The sequence below is a fragment of the Mus musculus genome, chromosome 4, assembly GCF_000001635.26.
Source record: "Mus musculus strain C57BL/6J chromosome 4, GRCm38.p6 C57BL/6J".
In the NCBI taxonomy this organism is placed as follows: Eukaryota; Metazoa; Chordata; class Mammalia; order Rodentia; family Muridae; genus Mus; species Mus musculus.
The window spans coordinates 88,942,559-88,949,534 of NC_000070.6; positions in this window are offsets into that span (position 1 = coordinate 88,942,559).

The window sequence follows — 6,976 nt, forward strand, 5'->3', positions numbered from 1 at the left end:
CGCTTCAGGTTCTTCAGGCTTAGATGAAGAATCCTGAGTCGAGTCTCTGCAGTTTTTAGAGACTGAGAAGTCCAATGGTGTAGAGTGTGACTCTGCCTGCTTACTTTCCTTAAAAGGCACATGTGTTTATCGGCTTCTCCAATGCTCTGTGACCAGCTGTTTAGGAGCCTTGTGTCTCCTGCCTTTGTTTTCCACCCTCCATCAAATCATCCCCAGACCACCACTTGCTAAACTTATATCCAATCAATACCCTGTCTGATAATTAGTAATAAAAAAAACCCTCCAATCTCACCTAGACAAAGTATTTTTCATCAAGAAATGTTTTCCTTAAGAACTAGAAATGCAAAATGGTCCATCTAAACTCACGGAAATGTTGCGATGCCCATCTCTTAGTGTATGTGTGAGAAAATAGTAAGCCCAGATGTCCTCATAAAACAAAACACAGCAAACAAAACAAAACAAGAAAACAAGAAACAAGGAACCTGTGGATTTCTTTCAATAAGGTTGGGACGCCCTAAATTAGACTCACCCATTTCTTATTCTAAAGAAATTGGCTAGTCCCTTAAGAACGCGGTCATGCTCAACATGAAAAGTGCAGATGTGATCCTTTGTGCTTTGAAAAGGACAGTGATGGCCAGCTGCTTCTATTTTGAAAAGAAAGTTCTAGAAATCATGTTTGGAGGAATCATGGGTTTTGTGTTTGTAAACTAAATTAGGAATGTGGCAATGAGTCTCAGGCACCTTCTACTGGCATTATCGAGTACAGTGGGAAGTACAGTCAAGGCCTCATAATGGAGCAGAGGTCTTCTGTAGACGCAGCATGGATAAATTTCCAAGATCCTTATTCTGTCTTTTGGTTTTTCAACCAGAAAAACAAAAACAAACAAAAAACAGTGAAAATACTAAAATGCCAACCTTCTGTAATCACTGCAGAGAGAGAGAGAGACAGAGAGACAGAGAGAGACACAGAGAGACAGAGAGACAGAGAGACAAAGAGGCAGAGAGGAGAGAAAGACTCTTAAATTGTGGTGCTGGGCAAATGGAGTGTGCTGTGCTGTGTGGAGCACATCAAAGCCTTCGGCCTTCAAATGTCTTTGGGCTGTTGGTTTTAAGGCTAAAAAACCAGCAACATTTGGAACCACATCAAGGATTCCATCGCATCCCCACTCCCCATCCAGTGAATGACTAGTTAAAAGGCCACGCCAATATGCATGTTGGATACAAGAAAAAACAAGTTCATAGCCTAGGAAGCCTGGCACATTCTTGAAATCCTTGTCCAGTCATGGGATGAGAGAAAGAATCTAAGCAGATGTCCAATTAAGACACAAATTTATGTGTGCACCCTTTTCTACCCCTTGCCCCCCCACCCCCTGTATGAGTTCGTGTGTGTGTGTGTGTGTGTGTGTGTGTGTGTGTGTGTATTAAAGAAAAAGTGCAGATTATCTTTCCTTATGGCCACTATCCTCCCCCCCCCCCCCCACACACACACACTGCAATGACCCACCCAAAAGGAAAGCTGGCTGTCTTTAGGGATGCTATCATGAAATCTGGAGACAGGAGGCTGTCTTGTTGCTTGCATGTGTTAACAGGGATGGGAGTTGGGGATGGGTCTCCCAGCACTCAGGAGGCTGATGCAGGTGGATCCCTGTGTATTCAAGGTCAACCTCTTCATAGTTTCAGGTCAGCCAGGGCTATATAATGAGACCCTGTCTTTAAGAAAGAAAAAAGGGAGTCTTTTTCTTGATGCTGCCTGTTTAATCAATCTCTCTTACTTGACACACATCAATATGTGTCCAGTGCTAGACTTTTCCACAAGTCACCCTCAACTGATTCTGAATCTCTGCTCGGTTGCTCTGTCTCCTGCTGTCTCACATTCGGAAAGCAGAATAAAACAACTCCTCCAGCTGCTTAGCCCGGCCTTGCTTCCCTTCCACTGACACGCACCCTGCCTTACTTTGCTTTGCCTGATTAGTCTGTCCCATTTTCAAAGAGCTCTTCAGTAAGATCAGCAGTAAATACCTTGTCCAGCACTTTAATTTTCAAACTTGGTATTCTATTTTATGTGTTTCGTGAAGATAAAGAGAAATAGACAGAGGTTCAAGATATCCTGTGTGTTTCTAAGGTATTAAAAACCTTATGAGTCCCCAGAGCTTTTCACGTTCTAACAAGCATTATAGTTCATGGCTTTCTCCTTCGGACCCTTTCCCACATGTTCCACTGTTTAATAGTGGATTGCTTACAAAACCCAGCCATAATGAAAACAAGAGCAATTTACATATTAGAATTTTTTTTAATGAAAGTTTTTTTTTCACCAACTTATAATGAGTGACTGTGAAGTGCTCAGCTATTAATGGATCATCTATATCAACCTCCTCCTTGCATCATCCCGGGAACAGTGTGAAGAGAGGACTGGAATCAAAGCCAGAGGATGGGGAGGGCTGCTGAGAGATAGTGTCTCCTAGAGATCATGATGTTGTTGCGCTTATAAACTCACAGCAGCTGTGCCTGCCTGAACAAGGGCAGCACAAGATCAAGTCAGTCTGCACAAGATCAAGCCAGTTGAGCCACCTGCAGTGACAGGTAAAAGGATCATAAAGCCCTATCACTACTCATTGGTATCAAAATCCCCATGGCAGTGAAGAGTTCAAAGCTAAAGTAGCCTGGGCAGTTACCAAGGATGAGACAGTAAGTGGCAAAGTGGATATTGGAATCATGGTTATGCAACTCTCATAGAACTGAGTGAAGGAATTACTGACAAGGAAATCTTTGCTAACATTTCCTTAATATTAAAAAAAAATACCCACTTCTAACATATCAATGTTATTTAAATAAATCACCCTGAGATAAAACTGAGGTGCAATACACATATTTATGATTTATTGTGCAATTATTACAAGTTACCATGTATGTACCCAAGGGAAGTTTTAAAGTTGAAATGGTCCCTGACACATATAAAAGTCAAAGCTTCCTTAGAAGGCTAATTCATTTTATGTTGCACATATAATAGCCGAACAAACCAATTGTCTCATGTAAATTGGAAGCAAGTTAAGCCTTTTCCATACAAACAATATAACACAAAAATATTGCATGTGAGAGAAAAAAAGAGACAGAAACATACTTGCGCGTGCACACACACACACACACAGAGAGAGAGAGAGAGAGAGAGAGAGAGAGAGAGAGAGAGAGAGAGAAAATGTCCCCTTTGTCGGTTCTAATTTTGTCTTACTAAGCATTAAGCATTAAGTCTATCAAGACATATAAATGGATATTGTTAGATATTTATGGGCCATCTTGGAGCAGACTTAGCCTCATGTCATAGAAACAATGTTTTTACATCATTTTCCTGCAATAAATCACATTGGATTATTTTCTTAGATGGGAGAATACATATGCACTACAGAAAGAAAATAGGAAGGCTATGCTTTTCCAAGGGCTGGAAAAAAGATAAGATAATGTGAGCTAAGCAAGCATAGAGTTAGCACTTCATATAAAAAGACAGATCTAAGAAACTAACTGATGATCTTGTTTTGGGATGGTTGTTATTAAAATAACCATATAAAAGCAGTTAGACATACTCTGATTTGTCAGACTCCACGAAACTTGAGAAAGACTAAAGACAAGAAAACTATTTGTAAATAAATATAAGGAATAATATGCAAATATAATAATAGTTATAAAACCCTTCAGTTTTCATAGAGTGATTCATTTGTATTAACCATCAGTTCTGTCTGTCACTGTAAATGCTTAATGCGCCATAGAAAGACCATTTTGATAATTGACTATTCTGATACCGCAAAAAGGCATTAAAATATATTAGTAATTTCTAGTTAACAGAATGCTACCTATGGCATGGATACACTTTTACAAAATATCAGGTAAAACAACTTTTAATTGTATTTTTAAAAGATTTATATTTATTTATGTGGATAACTTAGTTGGATCCATGTATCTAATGAGCTAATACAGAACACAAATTTTGGGAGCGGGAACATTTAGCTTTTCAAAGAACAGAGAGCAACTTAGAGAATCAAAGTTCCAGGCTAAGACTATCTATTTGCTTGTCACGTTTCTTTTTTTTCTTGTAAGCTCCCAAGTTTGCAACACAAGAACACAGCTTACTATAAGCACTTAACATCTTTCCAAACTAATTAAAGACGAAAGCTGGATGTTGATAAAGTAAATAGATTTCTTTAAAGAATGCTTCCCCCCCCCCCCCGCCTTGATCCGTATTAAAATTTGTGATGAGAAAGAGCTAGAGGTTAGCTCTGGTTTTTCACCATTTTATTTAAGTGCATCTGAGCAATGAAAATGTAACTATTGAAATATAATCTTAGTGATTTTTTTTGTCTTTTGTCAGTATGCTATAATCTGTATGTTAGAGCTTTGCTCAAACCAGATTGAGTTCCCGACTTGATATTAGCCAACAAATTCTACTTAATGCATTCTAACTAAGAGATCACGTTCTCTGTTACTTTAGAAATGTAGGGCGGGCTAAGTTTGTATGACATCATTCTTCTCCAGTGGAATACAAACTCTGGTTTTTAAGTGCTTTCTTGGAAATGAGTTCTCCTCACACTGCCTTGTCAGCTTATTTTCAACAAAATCCTTTAAGATGCATTTGCAGTACGAGGTCATTGTTAAAGACTTCTAATTAGAGAACCGCAGAATAATGGAGACAGGACAGCCTAGCTACCTGAAGACCACACCCTTGCCATGAGGACTTTTTGTGTTGAACAGTGTCGTTTGAGTTTATCTCCTTGTATATTTAAGTATTTTAGAAATTGCCCTAAGTCCTAGCAATTCTCAAAATTGATATATTTCTTCCATCTCCTTTTCTGCTGTCTAACATAGTATACAAATGTGATTAGGTAGAACTTCCTGTTTGTACTGTGTGCACACATCCCTCCCTTGTCACTGTTTTTAGAGAAAGAAACTTTTTGCTGATATAAAATGAAGACATGAGAAAATTGACTGGCTTTGCAATGAACAGAACCTCGTAGAAGCTGAGGTAGAACTTAGAAGAAACATATTTAAATTTTCTCTAGGTTGTTCAGGATTTCATCTTTACTGTCAACAATGGTGCTTCCCCTACTCATTGGGAAAATCTGAAATGTAGCACATTTTCCTTTAGGAAAAAAAAACCCAAACAAACAGATTTTAATAAGGCAGAACAAGTGTTACTGCCACCAACAAGGAATTTGACTAATCCCTGGGAGGGAAATTGAGGATTACTTAGTTTTGTGTTTGAGAGCACTTTTTGCTTTTGCAGAGGACACAGGTTTGGTTCCCAATACCCACATGGTGGTTCACAAACATCCCTAACTCCAGTTTCAGAATACCAGATGCCCTCCCTCTTCTGAACTCTGGGGGCACATGGTGTGCATACACACATGGTGACACAGAATCCATACACATAAAATAACTTTTAAAAATAAACATTCAGTATGTCACATATCCAAGGAGAAAAAATAAAGCTGGATGAGGACTAAGCATGACAGAAAGTTTACAAGGGGTACAATTAAGAGTCTCTCTGATAATAATAGCTACTGTGTACAGGGGATGGTAAAGCTGGGCATCAGGCTTCAATGCTTTCTGATTTTACACTAGGAACTGAGCAATGAGCGCTGGCTTTGATTGTACTCACATAAGTAAGCCTTGTGGCATCGCCATGCGGTTGATGCACCTGTTCTGCTCATTTCCAGATGAGAAGATTGAAGAAAAACTTATCCAAAGCCACCAGATTTGAAGAACATAAACTTAGTTGTTCTAAGCCTAGTGTCCTCAAATCAACATATTCTACTTGAGTTTTCAAGTTACATTCATTTAAATGAAATCAGGAATTGTTCTGTGTTGTGAACAAAGTTTCTACCATCAGATCCAGACAGACCATATTTGGAGATTTTAGCTCCTCCATTAGCAGTGTGTGTCTGCTGGGGCTGGCTGCCACTCCCTGGGTGTCCTCCCTGCCTCACACTGAGGCTCATCTGTCTGTGCACATATTTTCTCTTTTTCCTCCTGGAACTTTTGCTGAAACTCTGATCAACTCTCTTTCTTTCTTTGAGGTTGGTCCTGAATCATGCCTCTTGCCTTTGTCTGCACCAAGAATTCACGAGATGAGAGATCTTTGTACATATGTCTGTGTGATTCATAGTTCACATTCAAGTACAAAAGGAATGCTGGAAGAGGCAAATGGAGTCAGTATCCTGGAAAGGAAGATAGACTACAGTAACCACACATCTCTTATGATGGCATCCAGCAATGGAGGATACCAGTCACATCTAAAGAGCCTCAGCCATTTAGTTCCAGGGAACTTATTTGAGCTTGCTCAACAGGCTTGTCTGCTCTGGTCTCTTCATTGAGCTTTCATTTTAAATTGCCTTCGATGTTGCATTTGTTGAAAGTGGAGATAGCAGTTCACTGTGGCAATGCACTTTTATAATACCACAACCAACAAAGGCTCAGAAAATGGGTTCTGGAAAGGAAGCAATATAATGGAGTCTTACAGATTTTTTGCAGACTGGAGGCCATGTCTCTACAAAGGAATCTCCCTCTGTGATTGCTGGGCATGGAATCAGTTCTGATTTAGAATTCTGTATAGCTCTGGTCAGGTAGTCTACCACACTGAGTTTGATTTCCCTATAAAATAACATGTTCAGGATTTATTTTATGACATCTCTAAATACTTGTGCACTAAATAGAATTGTTTAAAATTTCTGAGTGAATATGCATGTCATAATTCTTCTAATGGTGATCATTCATTTAGGTGCTCCAACAGACAGATCTATGAAGTACATACACCACAAACTGGTGTCTTGGTGGGATGTTACGGAAGCTGAAAAATTGAAGCTGGGATCCATCATGTTCTGAGCTGCCTACGTAGAGATATTATCTTACTCATTTCTGTATATCTAATGTAGATCACAGTACATATAGTATAATAGTTTGTTTTTACAGGTTATTGAATAGCTTGCCTCTG